This window comes from Euprymna scolopes, chromosome 44, assembly GCF_053919585.1.
Source record: "Euprymna scolopes isolate OS-2025 chromosome 44, ASM5391958v1, whole genome shotgun sequence".
Classification (NCBI taxonomy): domain Eukaryota; kingdom Metazoa; phylum Mollusca; class Cephalopoda; order Sepiida; family Sepiolidae; genus Euprymna; species Euprymna scolopes.
In genome coordinates, this window is record NC_136525.1 from 9768288 (window position 1) to 9787504 (window position 19217).

The window sequence follows — 19217 nt, forward strand, 5'->3', positions numbered from 1 at the left end:
TTGGAATCAAGTGGTAGACTATATAAATCTGACCCTCCTTGTAAAAAAAAAACGCCCAGTTGACGGTCAAATTTAATTTTTTTATAGTTTTCGGCTGAGAGATCGATCTTTCTAACGATACCAATTTTGCCAGTGTTCGTCGCGTGTGCAGAAAGTTTTATCGAGACATACAAACATACATACATACACACATACATTCACACACAAAAATGTATTTGTATGCCATCAGCTAGAATCGAAACCAAAAAAAAACTGTAGCATTCAAAGATGGTGACGTTACCACTGTGCTAACGTGACACGTATATGAACTGATTAAAAATTACAAATTAAAAACAAACTATAATGAATGTACAAAATGTTTAACGATTTTTTGCAATTTGGGCCCATTTTTTTTTTTTTTTACCCCAATCGGCTTAAGGCCCATAAAAGAACGTTCCATAAAAAATCCAATCATTTGAGGGCCCTAGCGCCGCTCTGCGACTTTTAGTTTCGCAGGAGATAGAGTTTGAAAATATAGAGACAGACAGACAGACAAACAGACGCACATATAGCTGTTTATATATTCGATTTATTGTTTTGTCTCTTTATCTTCAGAGTCTACATTTACTGCTTTCTTGTGTTTTATCTGCAATTTGGTAATTTCTTTCCTTCTTGTTCATTATTATGACGTTCCAGATGAGCTTATGGTCTTCGTTTGCAAGTATTGGATTTGTTTTTTTATTTGAACCGTTTATCAGCATGTTTAAGGTGCTAATTTGCTGCATTCACTTATGTGTTTTTCTTTTGTTTCGTTGCTTCGTCCAGAGAGTCTACATTTATTGTTTGCCTGCGTTTTATCTGCAATTTGGTAATTTCTCTCCTTCTTGTTCGAAATGCAGTTTTGGCAAAGTTGACCACTTTATCTACGCAATCGTATCTATTATTATCATTATTATTATTATTATTATTATTATTATTATTATTATTATTATTATTATTATTATGCCGGATTTGTGATAAAACCTCAGAGTCAATTGTGCACCTTGCAGCAGGGTTGTTATTGTTATTATTATTATTATTATTATTATTATTATTATTGTTATTGTTATTGTTATTATTATTATTATTATTATTATTATTATTATTATTATTGGCTCACAACGAGCTTTCACACAGGTCACAAAGGATCTCTCCTTGAAAACAGCCTGTGGTGTTCTCTGGGGAGACATGTTGTCACTCAGCTTCCAGAGTGACAACAAGTCTCCCCAGTTTTCCAGTGTCTTCACCTCTTCTGATAACATTTGCAAATGAATTTGCATTATCGCAACTGTCGCTTACCATCGATTTCTCTCTAGCAGCGGCCATTGGTTTCCACTGGGATTTGAGTGGCAATAAACCTCCCAAAAGTTCTAGTTCTCTTCGCACTTGTCCAGCGGAGGTTCGGTCAGTGCTCTCTCCTCGTTTTTTTCATCCTCCTTGGCCTTTCTTGGCTATTTGGCATCATTCTTTTGGGGTGGGAGTGATTGGGTAATGAGGGAGGATGGGGGAGGGGATAGAGAACTAATAGATATGCATCTTCGATGTTCTTGGATCCATGTAACGATTATTATTATTATTATTATTATTATTATTATTATTATTATTATTATTATTATTATTATCTCATCTGAGTAAGTTACATCCCTCCACAGAGGAGGGGAGGCTCCTCTTTCTCATAAACCGTGTTTGTCTGTGTTTTTTAAAAAGCTGGCAACCACCCCACAGTGCAACATTTATATCTAGAATAACAATGACTGTCTCGGTCCTCACCCACATTGGCACTGCCCCTCCCTCTCCTGCACGCGATGTTTGTAAACACAGAAAGGGTTTATGCGAAGAGGGTGGGGATGAAGGGCAAGATCGATGGCTACACGTGACCGGACTGGCACCACAGTTCCGACACAGCCGCCGTAATGAGAATAGCTGTTGACAGACAACCTAGGGCGCCAATCTCAAAGAACGCCAATAACTACATTCGCCAATGATGACACGAGGCGGACGGTTGGAGGAGGAGTGGAATTTTAAAAGATAGTGTACATATCGATCGGTTGAGTGCAATTTCTGTCGCGTCTAATGGCCTCCGTTCTGTCTTCAGAGACAATGGATACCCTCGGTAAAAGGGTAGCTGCGCGGATAATTGTAAAATAAGGGTTGTGCCATCTCCCAACTATACTTGATCTGAATCAACACTGCTTGATTCCAGAGGCAAAGAGAACTCCAAGACTCACTAAAAACAATGCCAAAATAAATGGTGAGCATATGCAACGCTTGGAATTCCGAAAAGGTCACCCATTTTTGTACTGACCCGGCTCAACGTTGCTTAACTTTGGTGATCTAACGGACATCAGTTTGCCAACGCAATTATGCTCTCTCTCTCTCTCTCTCTCTCTCTCTCTCTCTCTCTCTCTCTCTCTGTATATATTTAAAGTGATGGTTGTGTAGTTCCAACGATAGAAAAAAATGTATATTTAAAAGAGTGTAGCCATCAACAATTGTGTGTGTGTGTGTGTGTGTGTGTGTGTGTGTGTGTGTGTGTGTGTGTGTGTGTGTGTGTGTGTGTGTGTGTGTGTTTTATCATATTTTTTATTTTAAAATATTTTTATAACGCGTTTCAAGCTTTGGTTCGCTTTCTTCATATATTTTCGTGAAAAGGTTTTTTTTTTTTAATGGGAGTTTGAAATGTTATTTTTACATCTGCTGATACTAAATGTGTTTTTCAGAGTGATGTGGTTTAAGACATTCTGTCTCCAACAGTAAGTGTTGGTAGTGTCCGATCGGAGTTAAGTTCAAAGATGGGGCTTTTGGTCCATAGGTGGGTATATATGCTGATGACACCACACTCTATAACAGGCATGACAGGAAAACAAATGAACACATAACTAAAGAAATGGCAAAAACACTAGAGGATGATCTCCAGGCTGTAGTGGAATGGGGACAAAAATGGATGGTCACATTTAATGCTGCCAAGACTAAACTGGTTTCCTTCAATAATTACAAGAAACCTTCTCTGTCACCAATAGCAATGGCCAGTGACTCTCTATCTGAGAGTACATCTTTCAACCTGCTTGGCCTAACGTTCACAGGAAACATGAGTTGGAGCAATTACATTGAAAACATTGCCATGGCCGCTGCAATGAAGGTAGGCTCTCTCTACCGTGCTAGAAAACTACTGACACCTGAAAGTATCCTGTACCTCTATAAGGCCACCATTCGCCAATGTATGGAATATTGCTGTCACATTTGGGCTGGTGCATCTGCTACTAGTCTCTCGCTCCTTGAAAGGTTCAAAAGAGAGTCGCCAATCTGATAGGTCCTGAACTGGCATCTAAGCTTCAGCCTCTGTCCCATCGATGAAACGTTTCATCCCTCTGCCTGTTCTACGAGTATTTTAATGGTGAATGCTCTGACGAACTGCAGACACTTGTGCCCCCACGACGTAGACCCCCTCGACAGGTAGCTAAATCCCACCCCCACACAGTAGAGATCCCTAGATGTAAAAGATTTTCTACTCTAGTGGTTTCTTCCCCAGAACCGCTAAACTTTGGAATTCCATTCCAGGTCCCTGCTTCCCCAACTGTACTGACATGCAGAAGTTCAAGTGTAACGTGAACCGACATCTTGCTCCCCAAATCCCAACATAGTGCCCCAGTAGTTGCTGCCCCTGATAGCAGCCCCCTACACCAAAGTGGCAATTTGCCTTGTTTGGGGTGAAAATGTAATAAAAAAATAATAATAAAAATTGGTGAAGGTTTTTATGGTTTTTTTTATGACTTTCTTTCCGCATGTATAACCCACACTCACACAAAATCACACACGCATACATATGCATACATGTACATATACACATGCACACGCATATGCACGCAGGCATATGCACAAATACACACGCACATACATAGAAATATATGGAGGAGCATACATATATGCATAAGTACACGCACGCACACACAAGTAAGATGGAGAATAGGTAGGAGAGGATATACATACACACACACACATATGCATGCACACATATATATACACATACATGTATGCACATACACAATCACATACATCCGCATACTATGCAGGCACACACATACATACACACACATGGATATATAGAGAGACATATGCAGGAGCTCACACATACGCATACATCCATATACACACATACACACACGAATACATTTACCCACTCATATATATATATATATGCATACATATATATATGCATACATATATATATGCATACATATATATATGCATATATATATGCATACATATATATATGCATACATATATATATGCATACATATATATATGCATACATACATATATATGCATACATACATATATATGCATACATACATATATATGCATATATATATATATATATATATATATATATATATATATATATATATATACAGATGCGTATACATCACCCACACATATATATATGGACCCACGAAAATATCTGAAGAAAGCGAACCAAAGCTTGAAACGCGTTATAAAAATATTTCAAGATAAAAATATGATGAAAGGCTAAACACCCACAATTGTTGATGGCTACACTCTTTTAAATATATATATATATATATATATATATATATATATATATATATATATATATATATATATATATATATATATATACTAGCATTTCAGCCCGGCGTTGCCCGGGTGTTTGGAGGTGTATGCTGAGCAAAAAAAAAAAAAGAGTAAATTTTTTTTAATTTGACCCCTATTATGACCCCTTAAAATTTATAGTTTCGGGCTCACATCACTTTATTAAGTTAGATCCAGGTTCAAGGAACCTATATCTAAAATTTCAAGTGTCTAGACCCAAAATTGTCGGAGGAGTTTGGTAGAGTTCTTAAAGGTCAAATCGTTTAAATTTGACCCCTTAACAGCCAAATTTCTGGCTGACCCCCGTCACATCGATTTTTCCAAATCTCAGTACCCGGTATTTCAAATTTCGAGTCTATAGACTAAAAATTGACAGAGTTATTGCGTAGGGAAATGTACACAGACAGACAGACAGACACACAGACAGACAGACACACAGACAGACAGACAGACAGACAGACACGTTCACTTTTATAGATATACTAGCATTTCAGCCCGGCGTTGCCCGGGTGCTTGGAGGTGTATGCTGAGCAAAAAAAAAAAAGAGTAAATTTTTTTTTAATTTGACCCCTATTATGACCCCTTAAAATTTATAGTTTCTGGCTCAAATCACTTTATTAAGTTAGATCCAGGTTCAAGGAACCGATATCTAAAATTTCAAGTGTCTAGACCCAAAATTGTCGGAGGAGTTTGGTAGAGTTCTTAAAGGTCAAATCGTTTAAATTTGACCCTTTAACAGCCAAATTTCTGGCTGACACCCGTCACATCGATTTTTCCTAATCTCAGTACCCGGTACTTCAAATTTCGAGTCTATAGACTAAAAATTGACAGAGTTATTGCGTAGGGAAATGTACACAGACAGACAGACACACAGACACACAGACAGACAGACAGACACGTTCACTTTTATAGATATATAGATATATTTATATATATATATATATATATATATAAATATATATATATATATGTATGTATGTATATATATATATATATATATATATATATAACTACTTCATTTACTCACATAAAATTAATATACGAAAGTATAGATTTATGCGTAAACTTTAAGTATTTACTTCAACAGTGCTTAATACGCAGGTAGAGCTAGTTAGTAAGTTATAAAATATATATGGCGATTAAGCTAAACTGAATATTCGGCGTTTCATCCACTCTAGGACTCCTCAGGCTTATGCGCGAATTCTGTGGGTGTTTATCGTTTTTATATGGTCCTCTTCTATTGAGGATTTAGTTAGCCAATCGGCTTTCTAGTATCCACCGCGCCCCTTCCTATCAGCCAATGGGCATGCATTTTATCGAACAAAGGATCTGTTTTAAAACTAAGTTAGGGTTTTTTTATTGTTAGTTTATATATAAATATATATATGTGTACATACATATATGCACATATATATACATATATATATATATATATACATATATATATATACATATATGTGTGATCGTTTATGTATATTCATGTTTATTTAATTTATTTATTTGTTTATTTTCTATTGTTTTTGTTAGTTTTAAAACTATTTTGTATTGCTATCCTAGAGTGAATTTTATTTTGTTAACACAGTTATTTGCTATTTCTCTTCTACAGTTTAATAGATGTTGGCGTTCTTTATAAAAAGTTTACGCATAAATCTAGGATAGAACATTTTTCATGAAGGCATAATCTACATGGGTCGTCAAGATAACTACACGTGGTAGCTTGTCTTATTATTTTCCATTCGACTACTGGCGAATGTCCGCTTTCTTTGAGTTCCCAGTATTTATTCGCTAGTGTTGTTTTTATACGGTGTTTTTTATTGTTGAATGCACTTTTATGGTCATAGTATCGGGTTTTGAAATCCAAGGAAGTCATACCTACGTAATATTTCTTGTTATTCGGGTTTTCTTTCGCAAATATTGTTGCCTGATAAACTACGCTTTTGGTTAGACATTTATTTTGAACTGGGCAAAGTGTGCGGTGTCTACAGTTGCATTTATCTTGTTCGTTATTAGTATTTTTATTTATGGTATGGTTGTTCTTGTCCGGGGTTGGTTTGTTATTATTATTATTATTATTATTATTATTATTATTATTATTATTATTATTATTATTATTATTATTATTATTTCTGCTAGTGTTAGTTTTATTTTTGTCATGGTGTCTACTTTTTTATTGTTTATTTTGTTGTTGTTTACATTGTGTTTATTTAGTATTTTGTTATGTGCTTTAATTATCATCTCTAAATTTTCGCAACAACTGTAGGATAACTTTAACGTATTTTTATTGAAGATTTTGTGTAAGGGGTTGGTTGCGGGAAAGTGTTTTTCAATAAGATCTAGAAATTTTTTGCCAAGTTTTGTTTTTACATTTGATTGTATGGGGCCCGTATACCAAATTATAGTTCTTTTTCTTCTATTTTTAATTTTATTATAATTATTGGTGTTTTGTTGCTTATATTTGATATCGATATTTTTGTATCCACTATTTTTTAGGGCTGTTTTGTAGATATTGGTTGACCTGTTAAATTCATTTTCATCACTTGAGTTATTACTGAGTCTACTTACGATCGAGTTAGGAATGTGTTTTATAATTGATGGTGGGTGATTGGACTTAGGTTTTACGTAAATTGGAGTAGCGTTATCTTTTAAGTAGGGTTCATATGTGTTTTTATCTAAATTTAACGTGACGTCCAGGAAGTTTGTTATTGTTATGTTAGCTGATACGTCTGCTTTTAGGCCTAATTTTTTCATTTCCTTGTGTATGATTTTCTTAAAGTTTTCTCCCTTGACTTTGTTGGAGTTTTTTTATTATAGCTAGTCCGTCATCTCTATATAGCCGATATCCGTAGTATCGAATATGCTTGTGAGGGTATATAGAATGAATAATCCCCCAAGATCTGATGCCGCTGCAAAGTCCCTGGCACCCATCGCCAAATCAAACGAATTTTTCATTTTATTTTTTATAAATATATATATATTATATAGTAAGTTATGAAAATATATATGGCAATTAAGCTACACAGAATATTCCGCGTTTTATTCTCGTGAGAATTCGTCAGGCTTATTCTGTGTAGTTTAATTCCCATATATTTTTTATAACTTACTACCTAGCTCTACTTATATATTGAGCATAAATTATATTTTCGTATATTAATTTATGTGATTAAATGCAGTAATCACACGCATGCACACACACACACACACATATATATATATGTATGTATATATATATATATACATATATATATATGTATGTATATATATATATATATATATATATATATATTATGACCTTTGAAAATATATATTGCAATTAAGCTACACAGAATTTTCCGTGTTTAATCCTCGTGGGAAATCGTCAGGCTATTGTATGGAATTGATGTTGATACGTATTTTTATATGTTTCCATTGTACCGGGTTTGCTAGTTAGCCAATCAGATTCTTTGTTATTTACACACACACATTTATCGTAGCCAACGGGCGGGCGTTTATCAAGCAAGGATTTATCTACCTCTAATTCACCTGTTTCTTTGTCCTTTTTTTAGCGAGGATCGGGTTTCTTTTTTCATTATCTTGAATATTTTTCACTTAAATTGCATTTTATACTAGTGTATTTGTCTTTGTATTTGTATTTTCAATCGATATTAACTCAATAAAGGACCAGTTTTCCTACCAAGCATAAAAGACGAGCTTTTCGTGTACGAGTTTTCCAGGTGCGAGTTTTTTAGGCGTGGGTTTATCGGGGAGGAGTTTTCCTAAATTCATATATATATATATATATATATATATATATATATATATATATATATATATATATATACTAGCCGTATTACCCGATCTTGGTCGGGGGTTGACTTAATGGTATTTTTATGCTTATGAAGTGTAAGATAAAAAGAATATGTAAAAATATAAATTTTCGAAAAAAAATCTCAATCGAAATTTATGAGAAGATTAAAGGAGAAAAGAGAGAATTTTAAATAAGTGTTCGTGAATGCATCAGTAATATGTAAGCAATGCGATTTTATTGTTGTTGTGAGGAGTTTTTTGTTTTGATTAGTTAGTCTAAGAAAAGAAATCATTTCTGGTAAGTTAATGAATTTGTAGTTGTACAAATAAATGTTATTTAAAGTGTTAATTAAAGTCAAGTTAATAGAAGAAATGGCAGAACTATTTAAAAATATAAAAACATGTTAGGTTGTACATTGTAATTGAGGTATTACCGTCTGTAATTTTTTTCATTTAAGAAGGTAAATTATCCAATTGCATCGATAAACGTCTTTCCGATTAACGAACAACATTAAGAAGTTACGTCGTCAAACAAACGAAAAAAAAAGAAAGAGAAGAAAAGCTGTAATGGTTGTGTATGCGTGCGTTGTAAAGTAGTAGTACGAACAATTCCATAACAGAAATACGGTGTCACCGTTGATCTGGTTCGTCGCTAAGCAACGCCCTGGAAAAATGGCCGGTCATTTTCATTTGCGATTATCAGTTGCCAATACTTGTTGAAAATATTTCGATGCAAAACTTAGCTTAAAACACTGCTAGGCACAGCAAGTACCTTTGTGTGTAATCTCATAAAAATCGGTCAAACCGTTTTGGAGTCTATAACGAACGAACTCACACACAGAGACAAACTAGCATTTATATAAAAGTGTAGATATAGATATGTTTTAAAAATATGTTGAGGAAATCTTTAGTAAGAGTTAAAAACATATTTATTATTCGGAAAGAAACACAAATAGAGGTGAGAGCCCTTATGGAGAGAGAGAGAGAGAGAGAGAGAGAGAGAGAGAGAGAGAGAGAGAGAGGGGGAGAATAAAACTTACTGCTATGATTTCAAATGATCTGAATAACAGCAAGGGGAGACTTGATTCCAAATATTTCTCATATGTTACATTTCCCCTTTTACGTTTTCATACAAAAAGTAAATTTCACAGTATAAGGATTATTTATATTTCAATTATTTGATGCTATAAGAGCGGAAATATAATATATGAGAAATATTTGGAATCAAGTCTCCCCTTGCTGTTATTTCAGACCGTTTGAAACCATAGTAGCAAGTTTTAGTCCCCCCTCCATCAAGGCCAGAGGATATATATATATATATATATATATATATATATATATATATATATATATATATATATATATATATATAGTAATGGAATCAAAGGGATGTAGTGTTTTCCTGATATACGCAATGGTAAACTTCAAACTAATATTTATATATATAGAAAATTTAATCCACAATACAGAGAAACACATATTATAAGAGGAAGAAAATTAAAATTGTAAGTTGAAATTTACAATCAAAATTTATTGTTCGACTGAATACTCCAAAAAACAATTTACAAAAAAAAAACAATTTACGAAAAAAACTTTTTTTTCATATACAACATTTTTTTACTTGTTATCTTGACAATTTATAACTACAATAAATTGCGGTTTCACTTAATGCCATAACCAGCAAATTCAAGCATTGCTACAAATATAATTTGCTGATTTCTTTATGTCCTCTGACGAGAAGAATAACAAGAATAGCATTCTTTTATACTCCGCGGAATAAGGACTTTGTAAATTGTTTTTTGGAGTATTCAGTCGAACAAAATATGAATATATATATATATATATATATATATATATATATATATATATATATATATGTGTGTATGTATATATATAAATACATGTATATAAAATATATATATATAAATACATGTATATAAATATATATATATATAAATATATATGAATACATGTATATAAAATATATATATAAATACATGTATATAAATATATATATATATAAATATATATATATATATAAATATATAAATATATATAAATATATAGATATAAATATATCTAAATATATAGATATAAATGTATACATATAAATATATATAAATATGTGTATATATATAAATATATATATAAATATATATATAAATATATATAAATATATATATATAAATATATATATATCTAAATATATATATATAAATATATATATAAATATATATCTAACTATATTAATATATATATATAAATATATATATAAGTATATATAATATATATAATATATATATACGGGCGACAAGGGCCAGGATCAAAGTGTAGTATCTGTTCCGGCAGATGCTGCACTTAAGATAATTTGTACCAGTCAATGGAGGGGAAACCCTCTATACTGGGACAATTATTATTTTTGGTAACCAGAGTGCCCCCTTTTTGCCTACTTTTAGGGGAGCTGGTTTTTACCTCACATTAAAAACGACCTTGTGCCTAATTTGCTCAGTGGGGGAGCAAATAAATACCATATATAATATATATATAAATATATATATATAAATATATATATAAATGTATATATATATAAATATAAATATATATAATATATATATATAAATGTATATATAAATATATATATATATATATATATATAAATGTATATATAAATATATGTGTGTGTGTCCTGTGATAAAATACGTTATTTTTACATATATATATATATATATATATATATATATATATATATATATATATATATATATATATATATATATATAAATGTGTGTGTGTGTTTCCTGTGATAAAAAAAACGTTATTTTTACCGTTGTGAGACGTTAATCATAGCGCTTGTTGACACGTGGGTTTTGGCGACTGTGGTCATAGCTACCCGTCCAGTACGAAAGGAACCACGTGATCGTAGTAACGAAGTAATACTCTGCACGCGCTCGCTCGAGCGAGCGACGCCAATGCCACGCTGGCTCCTCGCGATAAACATTGGGACCCTTTAAGCCGGAACGGTATTGCGATAGGCATCCCATTCCGCTCCGCTGGAGCCTGTCTTAGTGGTCGCTGACGCCAGTGCTCTGGCGTCGTCTGTCGTTGTCAATGACAGCACGTTGAGGGTTCTCGCTGAACCGCTGTCGGCGTCATACGTGACCTGAATGGGCCAACCCAACTAAACATTTGATTGTGCGACAGGCTGCCGTTACCTTTTAAAATCAAGTATTTTAGCCACTTATTAGTTGAGACAAAAGGGCGGAAAATTTGGTTGGGTGTTTTAGTTTTACGGCATATCAACCCTTTTCAAGTAATTTAATGCCGAATCCAGTGATTTTGAAGAAAACGTTTTGGGTTTGTATTACTGTACACATAGATTCGAAAAAGTGGTCAAAAAACAAATATATAACAAATAAATGTTACCAAAGGCAAGATAAGTTACCTTTCTACCAAACTGGATATGTTTTTAGTGTTTTTTATTTAATATAACATGTTTATTCAGCTCGAAAAACATACAGTGTTTACCGATGACAGTTGACACGCTCACACAAGAGAACTTCTCCATCGGACCCCCAGAAGTTTTTAGAACTGTACAACAAGTGCATTGCAGCCGGAGGAGATCACAACTAGACAAAATAACACGGTAAGTTTGAGAAAAGGTGTTATAATTAATAAACTAGACAAAATACTATTAAAATCCCACCGAATATATATCAGCCTATGTCACGGTAACATATATTGAGCGAGTTTCTAACAGTATTTTGTCTAGTTTTTAAATTTTTTTTAACTCCTTTTCCCAAACTTACCGTTGCAAAAGAGTCGGTCGCCATTTTTAACTTTCAAATACATCGGTAAACACTGAATAAACGTTTTACATTAAATAAAAACACTAAAAACATATTCAGTTAGGTAGAAAAGTAACTTATCTTGCCGTTGATAACATTTATTTGTTATATATTTGTTTTGTTTTGTTTTGTTTTTTTACAAGTTTTTCGAATCTGTGCACAGTAATACAAACCCAAGGTTTTTAATAGAATATATTTGATTTTTTTTTTTGTTGTTTTTTTTTTTTTTTTCAAGTCAGTTTCTATTTAACCCATAGTTAGAACCCTAACAGTTACTACTACTCCGGGTCAGGGTGGACCTGGGAGCAATGGCAATTAAGGGGTTACTCCATGTTATATTTAGGGCTTATTTTAAGAGAGAGTCTTATTATAAGTGATTCTTAGAGAGTCTTAGAGAGAGATGTTGTTGTAAGAGAGATTGTTCGTTTTATAAAGCGATTTATATATATATTAAAATGTTTGTACTTAGATGTGTAATAGAAACTCTTTGAGTGAGCACTTTTATTGATAGTGCGCACATAAAACTGCAGTCCCTTGGAAGTAATCTCCTCCGGTTGCAATGCACTTGTTGTACCGTTCCAAAAACTCCTGGAAGGGCCCATGGAAGTCCTCTTGTGTGAACGTGTCAATGACCCTCGTCACAGCCTCTTTCATCTCCTTCCGGGCCTTGATAAGTGGTGACTTCCATGTTAAAAAAAAATTATTTATTTATTTTTTTTTTTCCCTATTATCATTTTAGTAAGAACGAATTACTACTTCGTTATCTTTCTTAAACACTGGCATTTCAACCCGGCGTTGCCCGAGTGTTTGGAGGTGTATGTTGAGCAAAAAAAAAAAAAAAAAGAAAAAAAAGCGGTCAATTTTTTAACTTTGACCCCTTAACATTAATTATTTTGGGCTCAAATCCAGTTATTAAGTTAGATCCATGTCCGAGGAACCTATATCTAAAATTTCAATTGTTTATACTCAAAATTGGCGGAGGAGTTTGGTAGAGTTCTCAAAGGTAAAATCGTTGAACTTCGACCCATTAACAGCAAAATTTCTGGCCGAAAACGGATTACAAAAACTTTCCCAAATCTCAGTAGCCTGTGTATCAAATTTCGAGTCTGTAGACTTAAACTTGACAGAGTTATTGCGTAGGGAAATGTACACAGGCTCACAGACATGTTCACTTTTATAGATAGATTACATTTTCAATCCAAATAAATCAACAAGGGTAATATTGACCGAAATAGTTATTCGTTTTGACTAAAATAATGACAGGGGAATTACATCTTTTCTGACAAATGCGTACCTGACCCAAAATAAATTTAAAAAATAAGTGCATCAAAAAATAAAATAATAATAAATAAATAAATAAATAAATAAATAAAAGAAATTCCGTTTCATTTCGTTTTCGAGTTTCCGGTTCAGTCTTTAAGTTTGATGGACGCGAACGTTTTTTTTAGCGATGATTTGGTCAGCATATTCCGATAGTCACATTTACCACCAAAAGTCACAAGGAGTAAGCTCTGGACTATAGAGAAAGTGAGAAACTGTCTTGACGCCCATATTTGTCAAATAGTCTGTGAAAAGGATGGAACACACATGGGACAAACTTCGCGCAAATCTTCCACATCTTCAATTCCTCACAAATAATTGTGTGTACGGTTTCCACACTGACATCAAATTGTGCATTTATTGTTTCTATAGACACACGACGGTCTTTATCCATGAAATTCTTTATTTGGCCAATCAACTCTGGTGTTCTGACTTCCTTACTCCTCCCGGACCTTACATTATCTCTCACAGACACCATGCTTTCCTTGAATCTCTTATGCCACCCAAAAACTGATATTTGATTCATGCAAGATGGTCCACAAGCAGTCTAAAGCATTCCATACGTTTCTGTGGCATTTTTTTTTTTCAAGTTTAAAACAGAATTTTATTGCATATCGTTCTTGCAAAGTGTTCTCACGTCCAGATTGCATTTTTGAAATTCACCAGCTGTGACAATCAGGCTTTAGTAGGGTGTATTCCAATTCCTACTGTAGCTGTTCATTTCAACCTGAAATCATAAAATTAGTCAGTCTTCTCATAAGACGTATGGCAATAGCATACTGAATTTTCAAGAGTCTGCAACAATTTTAAATGCCTGTATAAAAAAAAGTCTGGAAACTTATTGAAGACATCTTGTAAATGTTACATTCGAGCTTTGAGCAATTATCAAGACTCCAAAGATGACCGTCTCATGTCCGCCTGGGAAGTTGAGACAAGGTTACTTTTTTTTTTAGATTACACCATTTACAAAAATATCATGTGACCAAAATATTCCTAGGCAAAAATTTGGTTGGTTGTTTTTGCTTTACGGCATATCAACACTTTTCGGGTTATTTAATGCCGAATCCAGTGATTTTTAAGAAAAATTTTTTAATGGAATATATTTGTTTTTTTCAAGTTGTTTTCTATCCAACCCATAGTTGGGACCCTAACAGATACTACCAGTCCAGATCAGAGTGGACTTGGGAGCAATGGCAATTAAAGGGTGGCTCCACACTCCCCAAGGGCCTTATCATGGGGCCTCACCATCGGATATAGTTTAAGGTCATATCCAGGACCGCATAAATACATTAGTACCCTGGTACATAACAGGAGATAACACGGTCTCGACAATCAGTCCAATGGGTCATTTCAGTAGCCTTTTACCGGATGAGCTGTTGTGTTGGTCCTGAATAGACCTAAGCGGTTCACTTTTCTAAGCCTTGCTTCGCCCTCAAGAATAAATACATTTATCACAAAAATATGATCTTTTTTAAACGAAAACTTTAAAACATATTTTTAAAATGTATGTTTTGTATATAAACATTCTTTTTAAGCGAACGATAAGGAGTTTTTAAAAAATATATTTAATAAAATATAATTTTACGGATCAAGTAAAGATTAGATACCCCGTAACAGACTACAAAAATAAGCGAACAATTCAAGAGGCACCGTTTGTTCGACCTTGACATTGCCGTTAGTTGTTTCTAAACGTGTAAATAGGTCAAATAGCAGACATATTCGAATGTTCGCGAGCAAGATTTTTTTTTTAAATATATTTACAAAACTTTTAAAGATTTAAAAGTAAAAATAAATATTTACAAAACATTTTCTTTAATATTAAATATTTACAAAACTTTTAAGGATTACAAAAAAAGAAAACTTTTCTATTTACACAAAACTTTTTTAATGTAAGTAATAAAACAAACGTATTTAAACAAAATATATTTAAATAAATGGGTGTCTTTCTGCGTACGTTCTTTTTATATATTTACAGAAATTTTAATAAAACTAATAATAATAATTATAATTATAATAATATAAATAAATGGTAAATTTTTATGACGTGCCCCAGTATATTATAAACACTCCAACCTCCCTATTTTAAGACCGGCTTTCGGAAAAAAAACACCCCTAACCTTAAAAGACTTGATTCCAAATATTTCTCATATATGTTTTGTCCAGTGAACGGTATATACGTTCACAGATTACAGTTAAGATATCTGCTGTTGAACGGGCTTGCCTGAATCCATATTGTTTGTCAGTCAGGAGTTTAGCAGCTGCTAGATGCTGGACTAGGGCTTGATTAACTAAGGACTCAAATATTTTGTCAAAAAGCGGGAGGAAGCTAATGGGGAAATAATTTAAAATTCTTGGAGACTGGTACCACAGAAGCGGTTTTCTAGCAGTCGGGAAAGCAAGATTCATTAAGGTATTTATTGTAAAGTTTGGAGAGAACTGGAACATTTTTTTAACAGCAAACCGGGATGAGATCTGGTCCACATGCTTTTGAGGTGTCTAGGTTTTTTATAATACCATGTACCTGAGAAGAGGTGATTTTCAAATCGTCTAGTGTGGCATCTGTTCGCCAAGGAAAGTCGGGGAGAGAGTGGTGTTCCGGGTCCAGTGTGGAGTTTGAGGTAAACCGACTAGCAAACAGATTTGCCTTGTCGGTTGCAACCTCATGATTATTTGATAGTGGGAGAATCGTTGACTGCCCATTATTTACTACACTGTTGTAGCAATGTCAGCTTAATTGTACTTTATTTATTAAAATAAATTTTTAACGAACGACAAACAGTTTTCAAAAAATATTTTTAATTAAATATAAGTTTACTTTATCAAAATAATTATTTCAACAAACGACGAACAAGTTTTAAAATATATTCAATTAAATATAATTTTACTTTATTTATTCAAATAATCATTTTTGAGCGAACAACGAACAGTTTGTTTTAAATAAAATACAATTAAATATAATTTTATTTTATTTATTAAAATAATTATTTCGACGAACAATGGGCAGTTTTTTAAAAATATCTTTGTTTTGAGAAGCTTCTGGGCTGGACCTTTACTCCTGATCTGAAATGGAACACGTACATCAAATCCGTTGCCAAGGTCGCTGTGACAATGGTGGGATCCTTCTACCGATCCAGTAGATATCTCACTGCTGATGCAATTCTCTAACCCTATCTCTAACGCAAACCCTAACTCTAATCCTAACTCTTAGCAATAAAGCCTAACCCTAACCATAACCATAAACCCTAACCCTAACCATAACCATAACCATAAACCCATACCTTAACGAACTGTAACCCTAAACTCTAACACAGAACCCTAAATCTTAATTCTAACTGTAATCCTGAACTCTACCCCTAACCATAACTATAAACCCTAACCATAACCATAACCATAAACCCTAACTCTAACCATAACCATAAACCCATACCTTAACGAACTGTAACCCTAAACTCTAACACAAAACCCTAAATCTTAATTCTAACTGTAATTCTGAACTCTACCCCTAACCAAATCTATAAACTCTAACCCTAACCATAACCATACACCCTAACTCTAACCATAAACATAAACCCATACCTTAACGAACTGTAACCCTAAACTCTAACACAAAACCCTAAATCCTAATTCTAACTGTAATCCTGAACTCTACCCCTAACCAAATCTATAAACCCTAACCATAACCATAAACCCTAACTCTAACCATAAACATAAACCCATACCTTAACGAACTGTAACCCTAAACTCTAACACAAAACCCTAAATCCTAATTCTAACTGTAATCCTGAACTCTACCCCTAACCATAACTATAAACCCTAACCCTAACCATAACCATAAACCCATACCTTAACGAACTGTAACCCTAAACTCTAACACAAAACCCTAAATCTTAATTCTACCTGTAATTCTGAACTCTACCCCTAACCAAATCTATAAACCCTAACCATAACCATAAACCCTAACTCTAACCATAAACATAAACCCATACCTTAACGAACTGTAACCCTAAACGCTAACACAGAACCCTAAATCTTAATTCTAACTGTAATCCTGAACTCTACCCCTAACCATAACCATAAACCCTAAATCCAACTCTAACCATAATCCTAACTCTAATCCTAGCCATAAATCCAACCTTACTCTAACTCTAAACATAAACCGTAACCCTAATCATAAACCCTAACTCTAACCCTAACTCTTTGCGTTTCTATGCGACATTTGCAATGTTTTCTTTATGCATTTGTTTTTTATTCCCCACTCTATATTCCTATACTTAGCATGTTGTTTCCTTTTTTACAGATTGCCAAAATGATCTTGAAGAGTAAGGACAAGAGTCCTAAGGATTGTTGGCCATTAAACCATCAGCAGGTAAGATCAAAACGATTATAGTCAAGATTGTCTGCTCTTTTGGACTTCTAGTCTCTATTATCAATTTAACTAAATTATTAAAGATGGTCAAGCGGACAAAAAAAAAGCCATTCTTAACTTGGGGAAAGAGGGCGATCTTTCGTGTTATCTCACAGGAAAGAAATCATTAACCAGAAAAAAAGGGACCATATCTTGCTTTTCACCGTCATCTCGTCTGGGGAGCAAAAACCGGAAGTTGAAAAGAGCAGCCAATGTTGACTATAACCACCAAAACTAGCCTTATTAAGTTGGCTCTCTTATTTAAAAAATATTTCCTTATTTATAAATGGTATGCGTAATCCCTCGACGGGGACTGATTGAGTTTGCTATGCGGAAACACGTTGGGGACCTTATTATCAACTAGTTTTATATAATCTTCTGAGACTGACCTTCACTCCTGATCTGAAATGGAACACATACATCAAATCTGTTGCCAAGATTGCTGGAAAAATGCTTGAATCACTCTATCTCTTCAACATATATCTCATTTGTGATGACATCCTCTATCTATATAAGAGCCAGATATGCCCTAAAATGGGGTACTGCTGCCACATCTGGGCAGGAGTTGCTCGGCGCTCCCTATCCAGCCTTGATAGAGTGCAACCCCTTTTTCCCACAGAAGAAACGTTGCGCTGTCTCTGCTCTATCGTTATTTTTATCGCAAGTGCTCGACTGAACTTCAATCGAATGTTTTTGTGAAAGTTTGGCAAGAGGGACTCCAACCTTTAGCTACAAAAAACATTCGACTAGCTCCAACCATTATAAACAATTTCCCCCCTTTCTATATGTTCCTAAATCTAAACACAGATTCCATGAATAAACCTTTCACAGAACTGTCTACCTGCGGAACACTGCTACGTTGGCCTGCTTCCCGGTTGAATACAACATGAAGGTTTTCAAATCCAATGTAAACAAATTCTTGTTGATCCTTCCCCATTTACACCATCAACGATTACTACACTATCACCTTACATTCACCAACCCTTATCCTCGAGTGGCTTTCAGGCCTTAGTGACTCCCAAGTAAATAAAAACGGTTAAAACGTTATTATTTAGATTATCCGAACTATTGTTCTCATCTAGAATGTTATTTTTTAAAACGTTTCAGTCGATGTAACCTCCCACCTTCTTCAGGCATCTCTTGTTCAACTCAGGAATTTTTCTATCGAACTGGGGAATCTGCACGAGATTTTAAATGAAACACTTCTTTTAATCCATAGGGGTAGTATGATCTGG

The 19217-nt window shown here is 33.7% G+C and overlaps 1 protein-coding gene across 1 annotated transcript in view; it reads left to right on the forward strand.

Moving 5' to 3' along the window:
- LOC145268686 (uncharacterized) overlaps positions 1-19217 on the forward strand; it is a 227468-nt gene that overhangs the window by 126261 nt on the left and 81990 nt on the right. The window contains exon 2 of the mRNA XM_080124195.1: positions 17875-17943. The gene's annotated coding sequence lies outside the window, so the exon portion shown is untranslated. The remainder of the gene's footprint in view (positions 1-17874; positions 17944-19217) is intronic.